The 19,666-nt window shown below is 37.5% G+C and overlaps 1 protein-coding gene and 1 pseudogene across 1 annotated transcript in view; both read right to left on the bottom strand.

The window, feature by feature from the left end:
* Nucleotides 1–19,666, bottom strand: part of ZNF609 (zinc finger protein 609) — a 182,404-nt gene that overhangs the window by 124,733 nt on the left and 38,005 nt on the right. The gene's annotated exons all lie outside the window — the stretch shown is intronic.
* On the bottom strand, nt 6,202–6,351 carry LOC123325735 (annotated as a pseudogene).

The raw sequence follows: 19,666 nt of genomic DNA, 5'->3' as shown, positions 1-19,666 counted from the left end.
TCAATGGTTCTCAACTTATTTGACCATAACATACAGTGAAAATTACATTTTATTTCATCATCTCTCACCTGATTATATTTCTCTCCCAAATGGGTCTCCATGTTTCCACCCTTGACAACCTTTAGTCTGTTCTTAATACAGCAGTTAGAAGGATCCTGTTAAAAACTAAATGATGAGACTTTCACCTCCAGCCAAAAGTGAGTGTAAAAGAGATCAGATTTACCCTGCTACCTGAAACAAAGTAAAAAAAAAAAAGAAAAAAAAAAAAAAAATATATATATATATATATATATATATATATATATATATATGAAATGCTTTTCAAGACAATGGACATCAAGAAATGCTTGAGACTGAACACCTGGGTGGCTCAGTCGGTTAAGCATCTGCCTTCAGCTCAGGTCATGATCCCAGGGTTCTGGGATTGAATTCCGAATCAGGCTCCTTGCTCAGAGGGGAGCCTGCTTCTCCCTCTGCCTGCCTCTCCCCCTGCTTGTGTGCTCTCTCTCTCTCTCTGACAAATAAATAAATAAATAAATAAAATCTAAAAAAAAAAAAAGAAAAGAAATGCTTGAGATTCTCTCTTCCTCTCCCTCTGCCCCTCCCCACTGCACACTTTCTCTCTCAAATTCTAAAATAAATCAGTAAATCTTTTTTTTAAAAAAAGATTTTATTTATTTGAGAGGGAGACACAGTGAAAGAAGGAACACAAGCAGGGAGAGTAGGAGAGGGAGAAGCAGGCTTCCCACCGAGCAGGGAGCCCGATGCGGGGCTCCATCCCAGGACCTTGGGACCATGACCTGAGCCAAAGGCAGAGGCTTAACGACTGAGCCACCCAGGCGCTCCTAAATAAGTAAATCTTTAAAAAAAAAAAAAGAAGGGCGCCTGGGTGGCTCAGTCGGTTAAGCAGCTGCCTTCGGCTCGGGTCATGATCCCAGAGTCCTGGGATCGAGCCCCGCATCGGGCTCCCTGCTCAGTGGGGAGCCTGCTTCTCCCTCTCCTCCCTGCTCAGTGTTCTCACTCGCTATCTCTGTCTCTCGCTCTCAAATAAATAAAATCTTTAAAAAAATAAAGAAAAAGAAAAGAAAAAGAAAGAAAGAAATGAAAATAGTGATTCCCCAAAAGATGAGAAACAAATGAGGTAAGCTGTACAACTGCCCCAGCTTACTGCCTGAAAGAATTTCTAGGCTGTTAACGTGCATGAGGAGGAATAACCCAAAGAGAACCCAGCAGTCTCCCAGATTGAGAACAAAGAGCTGCAAGTTTAGAGAGGGTCAAAAGAGCTAGAGTTTACAGGGCAAAGTACAACAAAGGAAAGCCCTGCACAAATTCTAGAGATCTACAAAAGGTCCCCTTCAAGTTATCAGCTGACTACTGGTCAGCACATGTGTGTGAAGGAACAATCTAACACGGAGAAGAGAAACAGTCAAAAGTAATGAGGGAGGGGCGCCTGGGTGGCTCAGTTGGTTAAGCGACTGCCTTCGGCTCAGGTCATGATCCCGGAGTCCCGGGATGGAGTCCCGCATCAGACTCCCTGCTCAGCAGGGAGTCTGCTTCTCCCTCTGACCCTCCTCCCTCTCATGCTCTCTGTCTCTCATTCTCTCTCTCGCAAATAAAATCTTTAAGAAAAAAAAAATTTTTAAAGTAATGAGGGAAAAATACCTGTAGCTCACACAGGACAGGGAATAGTGCCTGCTCCCACCACCAGAGAGGAAAACCTCACCACACAGCATACATAGCCACCCTCTCACCTCAGTACCTTTGCACTTGCTGTTCCCCCCACACCTGCCCTTCTTTGGACATTTTCCTTCCAGATATCCTCTTAACTTGCTTCCTTATCTCCTTTAGGTCATTTATCAAATGTCACCTTCTCCTTCCACTCCCCAAATCACCCACTCGTCCTTCTCTGTTTTTTCTCCACAGCACTCAGCACCATCTAACACACTATATATTTATTTTGCTTTTTGTCTGTCTCTGTCTACTAGATTATAAATTCCATAAAGGCAGGAATTTTTCCTCTAGATTCTTTAACTAATTACTTAAAATCCCTATGTTATAGTTTTAACATCTGGACAATCTCTAGGTCTGGTTGTATTTGTGTTGCTTCTTTTGTATATCTCTTAATTTTTATTTTTTAGATACTATGTCTAAAAAGTAGAAACTGAGGAAAACAGTATTTATGCTTGGAAATAATCATACCTGTTTCTGCCAGGCCATTAGGGTGGGGATCTGAATCAATCTAGTGCATAGGTGAGCTGGGTTTGGTCTTACTGTTTTTGTTAGCTTCAGCGCATCACAGGCTTCAAATTCTTCCAGTGCTAAACTGACAATACCTTGTGTTTTAGTGTGAGGAATGGATTACTGGAGAATTTTTCTGAAAGTTCTTGCTTCATCCTCAGTTTTTAGTAGGTCTTTATTTATTTTTAAGATTTATTTATTTGAGAGAGAGGAAGAGAGAGAATCCTCAAGTAGACTCCCCACTGAGCACGGAGCCCAAAGGCAGGGCTTGATCCCAGGACCCTGAGATAATGACCTGAGCCAAAATTAAGAGTTAGCCACTTAAGTGACTGTGTCACCCAGGCACCCCTCAGCAGGTCTTGTATACCTGTGCATAGAGCAGGTGTCTTCATGTTCCTGCCCCCACCCCAAGTGGTAGACTAATGTTGCTTGTTACTTGGTGAAAGACTAGGGATGGGAACAAGATTCTCTTGCTCCAGGTGTGGCTTTTGGCAGGCCCTGTACACCTGAACCTCGGGAGTAGAACTTAACCCAGGGACACACAACCTGTTTCCTACACAGTGCAAGATCTATATAGCTCAGACAGGTTTCCTACAACCCTTCTTCCCTACCCCTTGCAATGACCCCTTGCCCTCCCCATTGGGCAACTGAACTCTGCCTACTCTGCCTTGTATTGAGAGGTTCTTGGGCAGGAGGAAGCAAAGGGCAAGGATTTTGGTTAATTTACTAATGTATCCCTGTTTGGCACATAGCAGGCACTCAATATATGTGATTAATTTTATTTTGCAATAAATATGCATTCAAACACACACACAGCTTAAAATAACCCTACTAACTGTATTGAACTACTTTTGTAAAAAAGCTGGTTGCAACCAACTTAATTGATTTTATGACCCACTAATGAGTAAAATCTGCAATCATGAGGGTGGGGACTTACACAAAGGAAGTACCGTGTCAGTATAGCCATGTGCAGAGTAAGGCACTCAAGAAAGATACAAATCCCAGAGATGAACATACTGAAGAGATGTCTGTGTTTCTGTCTTTGGTTGCCCTTATGATTGTCTCCTGAAACCTTACAATAGCTCCCCACTGACTTTTGTTAGAGTGGATTTCTTGCCCTTTCAACCCAATTATTCCTAATACAACCTTAATCCAATATCTATCATTCAATTTTTTGCTTTTATTTTTTTTATTCTTTTACTGTTCTCCTGGCTACAAAGCAATGCTAGCAAATTCATGTAATTGTGGTATCTTGCCCAACAACAAACTCCTGACAACCATCCTTTGGTGGCCCTTCAATGCTATTCAGCAATCAACTTCTTTGTTTCTGCACAGCTCCTATCCTGAATCTGTCAAACTTTCCAACCAACTTGAAACTCTCAAAACCATCCCCAGTACTCCCAATCCACCCTCAGCAAATGACTTTGCCACCAAAATGAGACTAAGATTCATCTGTCCTGGGCTCCTTCTATTCTTTAATTCAACGGTCCTTTGTAAAAAAATTTTTTTCACCTCTTTTCTCTGCCTCCCTCCTATCTTAGAGGAAAATTTAAACCTCCCTTTGATGTGGCTAAACTTTCTAAGCTTTATTCTTTTATGTTCTGTTTATTTTTATTTTTTTAATCTTTTTTTAAAAAAGATTTTATTCATTTGTGAGAGAGACAGAGAGAGCACCAGTGGGGGGAGGGGGAGAAGGAGAGGGACAAGCAAACTCCCTGCTGAGTCTGGAGCCTGATGCTCCATCCCAGGACGCTGAGATCATGACCTGAGCAAAAGTCAGATGCTTTAACTGAGCCACCCAGGGGCCCCTTATGTTCTTTCTAAGTTATTTTTATTATATTTCAAACATAAAAATAAAGATCATAAATACCTCTGTACCCATCAACTAGCTTTGCTGAATCCTAGGTATTATGTCATATTATTTCAGACATCTCTTTTTTAAAAATTATTAACATCATAGGTTGAGGCCTCCTATGTACCCTTTCCTCATCCTGTTCCCCCCTTCTGCTCCCAAGGGAAACCATTATAATGAATTCAGGATTTATCATTGTCAAGCATAGATTTTAAGCATTTACTACATATTTACATATCCATAAACATTATATATTATTTGTTTTCCAAGATATGTTTTATCTTAATATTTCTGACCTCTCCAAATTTTCTCCAATGAACATGTTATTAAAGAAAAATATTCTCTACCTAAAAACAGCAATCTTTTTCTTTGCCTCCACCTTCTAACTACTGAGATTTCTAAATGAGTAATCTATACTTGCTACTGCCACTTCCTTACTACCTACTTTTCCTATATCCATTATGCCGACTCTTTAAATTGAGAGTGGGTGATAAAGACAATAGGTCAGAAATTAAGCCATAGGATAAAAGTTGGATCTTTACCTTAACCATATACAAAAATTAATTCAAAATAGATCGAAGGAGCGCCTGGGTGGCTCAGTCGGTTAAGTGGCTGCCTTCGGCTTAGGTCATGATCCTGGGGTCCTGGGATTGAGGCTCACGAGCCTGCTTCTCCTTCTCCCTCTGCCTGCCACTCTGCCTACTTGTGCTCTCTCTATCTCTCTGTCAAATAAATAAATAAAATCTTTTTAAAAAACCCAAAAACCAAAAACAAAATAGATCAAAGACCTAAACATAAGAACTAAAACTATTAACACTCTTTGAAGAAAACACAGGGGACACTGGATTTGGCAATGACTTCTTGGCTGACAACAAAAACGCAGGTAACAAAAGATAAAATAGATAAATTGGACTTCATCAAATTTAGAAACTTTTACACATCAAGAGGTGAAAAGACAACCTATAGAATGGGAGAAAATACTTACAGATCATAGATTTAATAAGGGATTAATATCCAGTTATGCTAAGAACTCCTATAATTCAACAACAAAAAACCCAATGCAATTCAAAAATGGGCTAAAGATTTGAATAAATATCTCTCCAAAGAAGATATATGAAGGACAATAAGGACATGAAAAGATGCTCAACATTACTAGCCATTAGGGAAATGTAAATCAAAACCACAATTAGGTACTACTTGATACTCATCAGGATCTAGGATTGCTACTATAAAACAAAACAAACAAAACAAGACAATAACAGACAATAACAAATGTTGGTGACGATGTGGAGAAATTAGAACCTTTGTGTGTTGGTAGGAATACAAATGATGCAGCTCCTACGGAAAACAATATGGCAATTGCTCAAAAAAATTAAACACTGAATTACCATATGAGTCAGCAATTCCACTTCTGGGTATATACCCCAAAGAATTTAAAGGAGGAACTTTAGCAAATATTTGCACATATGTTCATAACAGCATTATTTACAGCAGCCAAAAAGTGGAAGTAACCTAAGTGTTCTTCAAAAGATGAACAGATAAACAAAATGTGGTATAAACCTATAATGAAATATTATACCTTAAAAAGGCATATATTTTTTATTAAAAAGGTGTATATATATTATTATAGCCATAAAAAGTAAATTCTGACACATGCTACAATGTGAATGAAACTTGAGGACATTATACTAAGTAAAAAAAGCCAGTTACAAAAAGACATATATTGTATGATTCCACTTATTTATGAGGTACCTAGATTGGTCAAATTCATAGAGAAAGAAAGTAGAATTGTAGCTGTCAGAGGCAGGGGAAGAAGGGATTGGAGAATTGTTTAATGGATATATCAGTTTCAGTTTTATACGATGAAAACAGTTCTGGAGACTGCACACCAATGTGAATGTGCCTAACACTACTGATTTGTATACTTAAAAATGGTTAGGATGATAAAATTCATGTCATATACATTTTATCACAATTTTTTTAAGTAAAAAAAAAAAAAAAAAAGAGTAAACTCTGGAACCAGGTTACCTGGCTTTGAACCTTGGCTTTGCCCCCTCCTAGCTATGGGACCTTGGGTAAATTACCTAAGTGCTCTTTACCTCATTACCTCAGCTATAGATGGGATGACATTTATAGTACCTACATCATCAATTTGTCGTGATGATTACATTAGTAAATATATATATAAACTTCTTTTCAATTACCAATAATCGCATCTCGGGTAAACCTCATTGGCTACGATACTGCCACTGCGCAAAGCTATATATATAAACTTCTTACAACAGTCCTAGCACACAGTGAGTACTATTTTTAAGTGTCTGTTATTATTATTAGAGTCAGCATTTTGAAAAGATAATTTAATGTGGAATTCAGGTCTATGGGCAAAATTGAGTTTCTCCTATGCAAAATTGAATAAGACAATTCATATGCTATTTTCAGGTGAACTCCTAATATAAAGCAGCACTACCACTTACATAAACTGAGAAAGATTTCCATAATATCTTATTTTTTCAAAGATTTCATTTTTAATTTTGGGTATTTCATCTCAGTTTGCTTTAGTAGATGTGCAGAATGTTCTGAGAATTTCTGTTTAGAGATTCTAAGCAGTGCTATTTACTGGGCACATTTACTAATGTCTATTGATTCATCAATCTGTAATGAAAAGCATGGATTTAATAGCCATCTGGTGTAGTGCTGTTTCTATGGCATCTGATGTTTTACAATGTCCAAAGTAGAATTATTCAAAAGTGGCACATTTTCTGTTTCTTCGCTAATCTCGAACATAATACTGACCATTTCTAAGCAAAAGGGTAAAATGAACAATTCTACAACTGTGTAGAATTTCCTATTTTGTGTTTGTAGATGTTGAAAAAATTCAAATTTTGGGGACACCTGGGTTGCTCAGTCGGTTAAGCATCTGCCTTCGGCTCAGGTCATGATTCCAGGGTCTTAGGATCGAGTCCAATATTTTGCTCAGCAGGGAGCCTACTTCTCCCTCTGCCTGCCACTTCCCCTGCTTGTGCGCGTACACTCACTCTCTGACAAAAAAAAAAAAAAAAAAAAAAATTTGTTTTAAAAAATTCAATTTTTTTCCTGTGGAAATGGGGTATTTTGTGGTGAGGGATCACTGTAGTTTGCTGGGAACTGTCTCTTCTGCAAACTCTTCCTTGCAAATAAGACAATTAGGTTAGAGGAGATAATCATTAGGGAATACCTATCTAAACTTGAGATAATCCTCATCAGAGGATCATCACTGACTGAATAATTATTAACCTTTTTTCCTACTACTTGGTTTATGAGGTGAATCTGATGACTTTCCAGCTTTAATCAAATAGTCTATAGGGGTCTTAAAAACAGCGTACTTTCTATACACCCACACCACCACTTCTCTACCTAATTTTTCTCCAAAGCCCTGTTCACAATATATTTTTATGCCTAATATTTATTGTGCATTTCTCCCACTAGAATGTAATCAAAACAGGGATTTTTGACTGTTTGTTCACTGGTGCATCCCCAGTACCAAAACAGTGTCTGGTACCTGGTCAGCACTCACTCTCACTCACTAAATATTTGTCCAATGAATGAATTGTAAGTGACTTTACAAATGGCCAGAGGTAATGCCATTATCCTCTGCTGTACCTTGGTTTTACGAAGTGCTTTTTTTGGGCTAGAGCCAAATTTTATTGTTCTTTAGAGTTCAGGACCTTCTTTCTAAATTTTCAAAAACCCAGAAGGCAAAACAGCCTTGTTTACCATCTGCCATGCCAATTCTACATATGATTATTACTGCAACCGTGTTCATCCACTTCATATTCATGGTTCACGCTTCAATTATGTCATCCTAACATGCATACAGAGGCCTATAAAGATAAGGCTTTCAAATATCCAGAAAACTACACAAGCCAGGTTATGTGGATTGTATGCTTACTGCCTAAAGTTGAATAAGGTAAGTGCAAATCAACACCAAACTGTTTATGTAGAAAATCCTAGGAAATCTAAAACAAAATACACACACACAAAAAAACAAAACAAAAGACTGCTAGAGAAGAACGAAATGACTTTGATGTTAAGGTCATATACAATATTCAGTTGCATTTCTATATGCAAAAAAAAGGAAAATGAAATTTTAAAAAACACGATTTACAACAGCATCAAAAAACACAAAAAATTAGGGGCACCTGGCTGGCTCAGTTAGAACATGTGAATCTTGATCTCAGGGTCATGAGTTCAAGCCCCACGTTGGGCATGGATCCTACTTAAATAAATAAATAAAGAAAGAAAGAACGAAAGAAAGAAAGATAGCTTTAAAAAAAAGAAAAATATGAAAAATTAAAATAATGAGATACACCTCACACCCACTAGGACGCTATGATGAAAAAGACAGACAATACCAAGTTTTGGCAAGGATTTGCAGTAACTAGAACTCTCATACATTGCTGGTGAGGGTGTAAAATGGTGCAGCCACTAAGGGAAATAGTTTGCCAATTTATTACAAAGTTAAATATATACTTATATAACCCAGAATTCCTCTCTTAGGTATATATTCAAGAAAAGTGAAATCCAATGTCCATGAAAAGCAATGTATATATAGATATTCACAGCTTTATTTATAAAAGCCCAATACTAAAAATAACCCAAATTTCCTTCAACTGGTGAATAAATAAATTGTGGTATATCCACATAATAAAATAGTACTCAACAATAAAAAGAAAGAAACAACTATTACATGCAACAACATAGACAATTTTCAAAGATGTTACACTGAGAAAAAGAGGCTGGAAACAAAAGAATAGATAGTGTGTGATTCTTTTTATACAAAATCCGAGAACAGGTAAAACTAGATTAGTTTTACAGGTAAAATTAGATTAGTGCGGCAAATCAGATGAGCGGTTGGTTGCAATGGGGTGGTGAGAGGAGGCTGAATGCAAAGGGACACAAAGGAACTTTGTGGGGAAATTAAATTATTCTACATCTTAGTTTGGGTGATGGTTAAACAGGTGCATTCATTTGTCAAAAATCATCAATCTGTACATTTAAAATGTGTGATTTTTATTGTATGGATATTATACTCAATAAATTGATTTTTAAAAATCCTGATTATCTGGACCCTTTTTTCACCAAACAACCCTTTTCTCCTCCCTGCTTTTATCAAGCAGATCTGGTTGCAAAATAAAGGGCTGAAAGTACCTCCTAGAGACACAAAGGCTTCAAGAAGGAAGTAGGTTTCTACTCTCACTAATCCTGATAAGTAGCCAGTCTTAATCTCTTTTACCTGCTAATCAGAATGGCAGAAATCACAAGTACACAGTTCTCTCATAATAGGGAAATCACAGCTTTCTGTAACTGTTCAACAACTGGCGGCAACCTTGAAGTATGCCCACACAGCACCTACAACTTGATGGGCCAACAGCAGAGGACAAAGCACTAACAGGAAATCTGGAGACTGAAAACCAAATGCCCTTTAACGACCAATGCCCTATATTCCTAGCTCATGGCTTTCATGCTAGACTGGTAAGAAGAGGTTTGTTTGCTGACAGCTTAGAGGATTTATGAGAGGGGATTAGTCCTGGCAGTGCTGTTGTGAAAACTCTGGGCAAAGTCTGACAGTAACCCATGGACTTCCTGGAAAGGGGTTTCAGATGAAGCTGTTGAAGAAACAAGTCTCCATCAAAAACAAAAAAGAATGCTGCCTGCTGTTTCAAAACAGTAAGCAAAACCAGCCTGAAAAGACAACTTCCAACCTCAGCATCATTTGTTTGGTTGACAAGAATTACCTTAATCAACATTCTGCATGAATCTGGATACCAAAAACCAGTGAATGTATAAAGCACATCAAACTATATTCCAACAGGAATTCTTTGATTTTGTTGGACTTTGGTCTAACATTACTTAGAATGAATGGGTCCAGAGCTCAAGTTGAAAACCTTTCTGTTCCACTGAAAATTTTTTTTTTTGGAAAAAAAAATTTTTTTTTCTTTTTAACATGAATGAGATTCAGTCAATTAGCATTTATGGAGCAGGTACTTGGAACCAGTGCTGTTTTAAGTAATATGGAGCCTAAAATAAAGATGACACACTGTCCTCCAGAAGATCTTACAGTCTGGGTGGAAAAGAGTAAGAATTAGATTATGTAGCTTGGTGTGTAAATGCTATGACACAAATACATATGAGGTCTTCAGAAACAAAGCTTCCCAGAGCAAAACTGGGAAGTTTTGCTTTTGATCAAGTTAAGTGATCAAAAATGGAAGAGGCAGAGAAAAAAGTATATACAAAGTATATACAAAAAAAAGTATATACAAAAATGTTGTAGACAGAGAAAAAAGCATATACAAAGGCACAATGATATATGAAACAAGAGAAGGTACAAAACCTCATGGCATGTCTAGGGAATTGCGAGTACTTTATATGGCTGAAAAAAAGAAGGAGTGATAGATGAAGCTCAGAAAAAACAGACTGGAATGGGTTTCTGAAGGACTTTGTTTCTCAAAATTAAGGAAATGAAATTTAATCTAGAATGTTACGGGAAATAATTAAAATATTTTATGTTAGGGGTCTGATGTCAATTTAGAAAGATAACCTGGCAGGCAAAGTAGAGAATGGTCTGGAGAGATACTAACCCAGAAGCAGGGAGACGGACTGGGAAGTAACTGGGATGATGCAGGTAGTAAGTGATAAGGTCCAACTTAAAGCAGAGAAGTGGAGATGGAGAGGAGTAGAAAGGATAGTTTTAAGAGTAATCATTCACAGAGCTTACGACTTCTGGAGAAGTAAAAAAGAGAGTCTAGGACAATTTTCTGTTTCACCTTCAGCAATGAGTGGACGGTCCATTAAACATCACCAAGCCATGGAATATTTAAGTAGAAAGATAAGAACTATTTTAGACAAGCTGATTAAAATATGAGTATTGGTCTGCAGTGCACAGAACCTTGAAAGGTGACAATCTTTAAATCTTATTTTAGTATTACACAGCTGAAGATCTATTTGATGATAGGAGAAATAACACACAGAGAAATCTTCAGTCAGAAAGGAAATTCCAGGGAAAAAAAGTTTAAATCTCAGAGTTGAACTGAGAAGTTATCATTTCTACCTCCCTCTCTCACAATAACCTACTTGCAAAACAATTCTAATAAATTCAGGCAAATCGTATTTTAAATTTTGCCCAAGAGGCCAAATATTGTAAGGCAAGTTCAAAGTTTGAGAAAGAAGGGCACCTGGCTGGCTCCGTTAGTAGAGCATACAACTCTTGATCCTGGGATTGTGAGTTTGAGCTCTACAATGCTGGATGTAGAGATTACTTAAAATAATAATAATAATATAATAATAATAAAGTTTGAGAAAGATTGGTTTTAGACCATTTTCTAAGCTTCCCTACTCTCACACAGCATAGAAAATATATACTGGGGAGCAGGTTCTGGGCTCACCCTTCTCAAAAGGACCCACTTAAACTGATGAGAAGTCTCAGTTCACTAAATAGTAAGACCTAACAGGCAAGGGCAAAGAGGAGAGATTCCACCTGGATAACAATTCCCCTTCCATAAAATCATTTATAGTCCCATCGCAACACATTTGAAATGTTCCTCTCTGCCAGTTTTTCTCCTTCTAGGGAAATGCAACACTTTCCCATTTTTTCCATATGTTCTATTTGGTAGAAAAGAGGAAGGGGACAACAAATGGATTTTGTTTTCCTGCTAGACTCGAGTTTTTCATCTACATTTAAAAAACCTGTATGTTTTCAGAGGTGCCTGGGTGGCTCAGTTGGTTAGGCCTCTACCTTCGGCTCAGGTCATGATCTCAGGGTCCTGGGATTGAGACCCATGGGCTCCCCGCTCAGTGGGGAGTCTGCTTCTCCTTTTGCCCCTCCCCCCGCTCATGCTCTCTCCCTCTCTTGGTTTCTCTCTCAAAATAAATAAATAAAATCTTTTTAAAATAAAAAAATTAAAAACCTATATATTTTCATAATGATTAATGGCCTATTCTGGATTACTGAACACAAAGTTATCAACAACTGACACAAAGAAAAGAGGTATCAGTACCCCAATGCTTAAAATTAGAGTCTCTTCTTTTAACCAGCCCTTTTTCTCTCCAGCCTTCAAATCCTCACAAAGTCATGCCTACTCCTACTTCTCCAGGAACACAAAGTTTAAGAAAGAGAAGATGAGGATGGGGGAAATGGGAGAAAATAATCTTTTTTTCTACTGTATTATAGGGCACAGGAAAGATGCATAAAGCTAGTATCATAAACCAGCTGGTATTAAAAATCCTCACTTTACAGACAAAATTTTAAGAAATTAAACTCTCTGATTCCTGCCTATAGCCAAATGTACTAATTTATTAATAAATGATATTTTAAACCAGTCTATGAGCTAAAGCAAAAATCTTAAATATATTGATCAAAAGTCACCAAAATTTCCAAAATTTTAAAATGCCAAGATGATAGTATCTTGTGTTATATGCTGACAGCCAAGTCTCTTAGCTTAGAGATCTAGTAACAGTAGATCCCAACATACTATTTGAACATCTCAACATTAGAAGTATTTCTAAAGGACATCTAACCCATCTGAAAATTTTTTTACCCTCCTAATGTAAAAAGGAAGGAGATTAACCTAACCAGAACACTACTTTATAGTATGCACTCTCAGTGAGAACAATATTGTGCCTGAGGAGGCTAAAAAAAAAAAAAAAAATAATATAACCGGTTTGTGTTAAAAAAAAAAAGTATACTTTGATATAAAATTTCATGGGAAGGCAACTAGGGAAAAAATGTCTAAAAAAATCCTTAGGAAACAATAATGAAGAAAAAGTGAGAAAAAACCGTTCAAGATCAAGGGTTGGCAAATCTTTTTTGCAAAGGGTCAAATAGTAAATATTTTAGGGTGTGAATTCTGTACAGTCACTATGCAACTCTGCAATCATAGCATGAAAATAGCCACAGATGATATATAAAGAAACCAGCATGGCTGTGTTCCAATAAAACTTTATTCATGGACAATAAAATTTGAATTTCATATAATTTTCACATCATAAAATACTGTTTTTCTTTTAATGTTTTCAATCATTTAAAAATGTAAAAATCAACCCAAATGTCCATCAAATGACAAATAAAATGTATACTCATATAATGGAATATTATTTGGCAATAAAAAGGAATGAAGTATTGAATCATGCTGTAACATGAATGACCTTGAAAACATTATGCGAAGTGGAAGAAGCTAGAGACAAAAGACCACATATTTAATTGTATAATTCCATTTAAATAAAATGTCCAGAATAGGAAAGTAGATTAATGGTTAGCTTGGGCTAGGGGTAGGGTGAGAAGTGAAAGCTCACAAGGTTTCTTTTTAGGATGATAAAATTAGATAGTGGTAAACTACTCAACTCTGTGAATATACTAAAAACCACTGAAATGCATGCTTTAAATCAGTGAAATTTATGGTATTTGAATTGCATTTCAATAAAGCAGCTTTTTTTAAAAAAAGATTTTATTTATTTATTTGACAGAGAGAGAGAGAGCACAAGCGGGGGGGGAGGCAGAAGGAAAGGGAGAAGCAGGCTCCCCGCTGAGCAGAGACCCCCCCAGGATCAAGACCTGAGCTGAAGGCAGACGCTTAACCGACTGAGCCACCCAGTTGCCCCAATAAAGCAGCTTTTTAAAAAAGATTAAAACCATTCTTAGCTCATAGACTATACAAAAATGGAGGTGACCCTGATTTGGCCTGCAGTCTGTTATTTGACAACCCCAGATACATCAGTTCAGCAACTATGATCTTAAAGGAGGAGAGTATGAACATCTTAGGAGTCGAACGCTGATTAAAAGAGAAAAGATTTTTCACGGCCCTGTAGGAAAAGCAAATGTTACTTATAGCCAATATGCCATAAGAACTGCCATCTAAGCTACCATGCACACTCACTAAACCAAACCAGATCAGGATCATCATTGGTGGCGGTGGTGAGGCGGGTTAAGACAGACTGATTGTTGGGCCTCACTCCTAGAGTTTCTGAGATGGGCAGGTCTGAGATGAAGACAGAACTTGCATTTCTAACAGATTTTCATATGATGCTGCTACTGCTGATCTGGGATCACATTCTGAGGATCACTGATGTAAACTAAAAACTGTAACTAGTGAGATATATATTATATATTATACACACACACATAAACTGTAGTCATATTTCAATCACAGATCAGATTATTTGAGAAAATAATCTCCACTCACTCCAGTGGGTCTTGGGCTTTGGCTCCTAAAGGAGTATAACAAATATTTTCTTTCAATGTACAATGTGGCTGTATGTAGCTATAAAACCTCCTCCTCCTTCCCTAAAACTGAAGTTGACTATTTAGAAACCATCAGAGCCCTAGGTACATTTTTTTTAGACACAAGTACATAGACAAAACTCTCAGTGGTTTTCAGTTCACTAACATCATTGTCAATGGAAGTCTAAAGAGAAAAGGAGGTGAAACAAAAACAACCTAGACCAATGAATCATAACCCAACAGTGTTTACTTAGAGCACCTGACATGACTTTATTTATAGAAACAAGAACCTAGAGTTAAGACCCAGTTGGGGAATTCTGTCAAATACCTCATAGCTTTCCACCCTCCTCCACCACCACAGAGTTATTAAAAAGCATTAACAGAACCATCCATGTCGAAGAATTCTGAATAATTTATGTAGATACTCTGTCCTCAGGAAGGGAGAACACTTGACTCCCTACCCCATAAGTGTGGGCCACACATGGTGATTTCCCTCCAAAGAGCAGAATAAAGGGCAGGGAGGAGAGTAACTTTATAGTAGATAAACCTAACAAACACTATCTCAAGTGAACAAAGTCATGATCAACAATGATAAATCATATAAACAGTATGTACCTTTAATGTAATGGGAAGAACATGTTACTTTATCTCCATAGTTCTTCTTCCCCAAACCCAGACCTGCAGGCTAATCAAGAACAAAACATCTCAGGCTTGTGAGTTCAATCTCCACGTTGAACGCAGAGATTACTTAAAAAAAAAAATTAAAAAATAAAAAAGAGCAAAACATTAAATACCAATTGAGGGGCATTCCACAAAATATCTGACCACTATGCCTCCAAACTGTCAATGTCTACAACTTCAAATCTGATTCCAAGTACATATTCTAATAAATGTATCCTGTAAACCCCCCTCCCCCAAAAAACCCTTGTAAATTTGTCAAGGACATCAAAAATAAGGAAAATCTGAGAAACTGTCAAGGCCATGATAACTAAATGTAATGTGGTCTCCTGGATAGGATCTTGAAATGGAAGAAAGATACCTGGCAAAAATTAAGGAAATCTGAACAAAGTACGGAAGTTAGTTAATAATAATGTCTTAACACTGGTTCAATAATAGTAACAAATGTGGGGCGCCTGGGTGGCTCAGTTGGTTAAGCGACTGCCTTCGGCTCAGGTCATGATCCTGGAGTCCCGGGATCGAGTCCCGCATCGGGCTCCCTGCTCGGCAGGGAGTCTGCTTCTCCCTCTGACCCTTCCCCCTCTCATGTGCTCTCTCTCATTCTCTCTGTCTCAAATAAATAAATAAAATCTTTAAAAAAAAAAAAAGTAACAAATGTACCACACTAATAATTAGTAAGATGTTAGTAAGAGGGGAATCTGGGTGTGGGGACATATGGGAACTCTGTAATATTGTTTCAATTTTTCTGTAAATCTAAAACTGTTCTAAAGTCTACCCCCCATCCCCAAAAAAGTAAAACAGCACAATTCCAGGCTAGAGCCAGTGAACTGTTGGAAATCACTAGACACCCAAACAAAACACATCTGACCAAGGTATCTTAAATCTTTTCAAATAAACAAAAACCAAACATACCAGGCCAGCTACACAATACAATGTCCATGATAACTCTGAAGTATAGAAAATCTTAATTCTTTCAATTCCTTCCAAAGTGCACTTAAAGGAAATAATTTATTAAATCTTAAAAAAAATTTTTTATACAGCCCAATTACGTGCCAGACACTGGAGATGCAGAGATGAATGAGTCCCTTATCAAATAGCTCATAGATGGGGATTGGAGAGGTTGGGGAAGGTAGGGAATCAGACATAAAAACAGAAATTACAACAGAATAAAGCAAATCCGTGATCTAATAAAGTCTGCAAAATAATCATGGGAGGAAAGAAAAAGGATACTCAATTTGCATCTATTTGCTGGAGAAGAACAAGCTTCAAGTAAGTTTTACTTTTATCTGGACAAAGTCAGTTATGAAACTCTATTTAGAAAACAAAAAGGTCCAAAAAAAAAAAAAAAAAGAAAGAAAGAAAACAAAAAGCTCCAAATGCTCCATGAGGCCTAGAATACCTGATGGACAAATGGATTATTGGTTATCAAGAGATTTTAGGGACTGTGATTCTCAAAGTATAGGTGCACCTGGATGGTTCAGTTGGTTAAGCGTCTAACTCTTGATTTCGGCTTAGGTCATGATCTCAGGGTTGGGCCCTGCCCTGGGAGTGGAGCTTGCTTCAAATTCTCTCTCTCCCTCTCCTCCTAACCCTCCCCCTGCGCTTGCTTGCTCACTTTGTCTCTAAAAAAAAAAAAAAGAAATCACAAATCAAAGATTTTTAAAAAGTAAAAGAGAGAGAGAACAGCTAAATCTCCCTGCCCCTTAAAAAAACTACTGATAACCTTCAGTGATTTTGAAAACGAACTTCTGCAAAAATAAATGCCTACATATTCTTCCACAGGCCAACCTGTAACACTCTCAGTTATACACAGTCATGAGATTACAAATAGTGAAAGCACACACTTTTCTGGCCTACTTAAATATATAATCCTAACATCCCCCCCCTTTCTTTTTTTTTTTCTTCCTATTTTTGGCTGATATGAAGCAGAGGTATCTAACTAAATATTATCAAAAGTCCTCAGTGAAAATAATTAACAATTACATTTTCCTGATTGACTTGTACCTTTCTGAACATTTCTTCTTCCTACCCAAATCCTGTACTCACTACGAGTCCCACTTTCTCTATAAATCTGTTTCCAAATATTCTTCCACGGATTTTTGCTTATTTATTTCACTTATAATCTGTGTAATATAAGCTATCACATTTCTGTGTAATATAGATCTAGTATTTCAAGAGTTTTGTCTCAAAACTCTCAAAATTAGTTGCTTAGAGAAACTAATTCTGGCTAATTTAAGCAAAAGATGAAAGGTTAACGGGTGACTGACAGAACTCCCCGGAAGTCTGGAGAATTAGACTCAGAAAATAAGCAAGCACAGGAAGAAGCTAAACATCCAGAACCACTTACAAAATCATGCTACATTATCAGTCTGGTAAGGACAGTGCTGCCTCCACCACTGAACCATTGATGCCTCTGGAGACTGGATGGTGCTGTCACCACAACCATTATAAACAATTTTCCACTGTCCCTTGGCATCAGAGACATGAAAATATCAGGGATGATATATGTGGTTAGTGAAGCTTGGGTCAAGGTCTCAAACTCATTGCTAAGAGAGGTAGTAAAGTAAGCATCTGGCATTTTCTGATTTTATAGTAGACATTAAACTCATAAGGTAAGGAATTCCTCCAAAAGGCAGTGGCTCAGATAATTGGTAGGAATAAAGAAAAAGACATTATATGTTCATTACACATATTGAATTATTCCATCTTCCAAAGTGTTAAAGGTGTGTCTATGTAAAATACTACATTCTAGGGCGCCTGGGTGGCTCAGTTGGTTAAGCGACTGCCTTCGGCTCAGGTCATGATCCTGGAGTCCCAGGATCGAGTTCCGCATCGGGCTCCCTGCTTGGCGGGGAGTCTGCTTCTCCCTCTGACCCTCCTCCCTCTCATGCTCTCTGTCTCTCATTCTCTCTGTCTCAAGTAAATAAATAAAATCTTTAAAATAAATAAATAAATAAAATACTACATTCTAAATAAAAGCACAGTATCCTAGAAGAAAACAAAAAATTATATTTAATCAAAATAACACAAATAGTACAAAAAGAAATAATAGCAATTATTGTTATATATGGATGGAGATATCTGACCTTTTTCAGTAACTTAAATCTAAATCTAAACCTAAATACCTGGCTGGCTCAGATGATAGAGCATGCGACTCCTGACCTCGGGGTTATTAAGTTCAAGCCCCACACTGGGTGGAGAGATTACTTAAAAATAAAATCTTTAAAAAATATAAATACTGTCATCTAGTCAAAGTAGCGGAAATTATATCTGAATAGAAGAGGGATAAACAGTTCTGTGCTAAAATGGAGAAGACCGATTTGGTAAAAATTCTAGCATTCTCTCATAATTTCATCCAATATTTTTTTTTCATCCATCATTTAAAAAGATTTGCATATCAGACACTGGGGATACATACAGAAGCTAAGAGTCTAATTAATAGAAAACAGACATGAAAACAACCGAATATAATAAAATATTCTTGGATGCTAAATACCGCCACGAGGGGTTCAAAGGGAAGATGCCAGGTGGGGGTGGGGTAGAATGACATAAAGTCAAAAAGGCTTTGTTGAAGAGGTGTTCTTGAAAGATAAGATGAATAGCACAGAAAAAAAGGCAGGGGGAGGAAGAAGAACAAATAAAATTAAAATACCACCCTAATACAAGATAGCCCTACTTCCATTTATCATTCCAAACACTGTTTTAAAACAGAGGTGAAAATAACAAAAGTTTAGATGAAAATTGATATGTTGTATCAAAAACAAGACAGGAGATGTCACTCATGTTGGATCACTGGGATTTATTTTCCTAAACAAATGCAGGGGCACCTGGGTGGCAGAGTCAGTTAAAGCCTCAGACTCTTGGTTTCTGCTCAGCTTGTGACCTCAGGGTCGTGAGACTGAGCCCGCCCTCCCCCCCTCCCTGGCCCCACATCAGCTTGGAGTCCACTTGAGATTCTTTCTCCCTCTCTTTTTGCCCCTACCACATGTGCTCTCTCTGTGAAATAAATAAATTTTAAAAAAAAAGTGTAGCGCCTGGGTGGGTCAGTCGGTTGAGGGTCTGCCTTAGGCTCAGGTCATGATTCCAGAGTCCCAATATTGAGCCCTGTATCAGGCTCCCCGGCTCCTGGCTCAGCAAGGAGTATGCGTCTCCTTCTGACCCTTCCCCCTCTCAAATAAATAAATAAATAAATAAATAAAATCTTTAAAAAAAAAAAAAGGCAAGTGCAAAATATGTCTATGGTAGTTTGAAAGAAAAAAAGTCACAAACTCTTCCCTTCCCTGAACCCACCCACTTTGTAATTCTCTCATCAAGAGACAGAATTTGACTTATTTACCACTTGATTCTGTGCTGGCCTTGTGACTTGCTTTGGCCAACATAAAGTGGATAAAGCAAAACCGTGCCAGTTTCCTGCCTCAGCTTCGAGAGGCCTGGCACATACCCCACACTTCCCCTTGAGGAGGGAGACCACCATGTGAATAACTCTTATATAGCCTGTGAGAGAATGCAAAACCACATGGAGAAGGTAGCTCAGCAGTCTCAACCAAGGCAAGCCAAATCTGGTGCGGATCACCGGAACCATTTAGCAAAATCCAGCCTAAATTGCTAACCCCCAGAATAAATAAAAAGCTAAGTAAATAGTAGTT

This window comes from Neomonachus schauinslandi, chromosome 9 (genome assembly GCF_002201575.2).
Source record: "Neomonachus schauinslandi chromosome 9, ASM220157v2, whole genome shotgun sequence".
NCBI lineage: Eukaryota > Metazoa > Chordata > Mammalia > Carnivora > Phocidae > Neomonachus > Neomonachus schauinslandi.
Note: the sequence above shows the minus strand (reverse complement) of the source record. Positions and strands in the feature narration are given on the sequence as shown.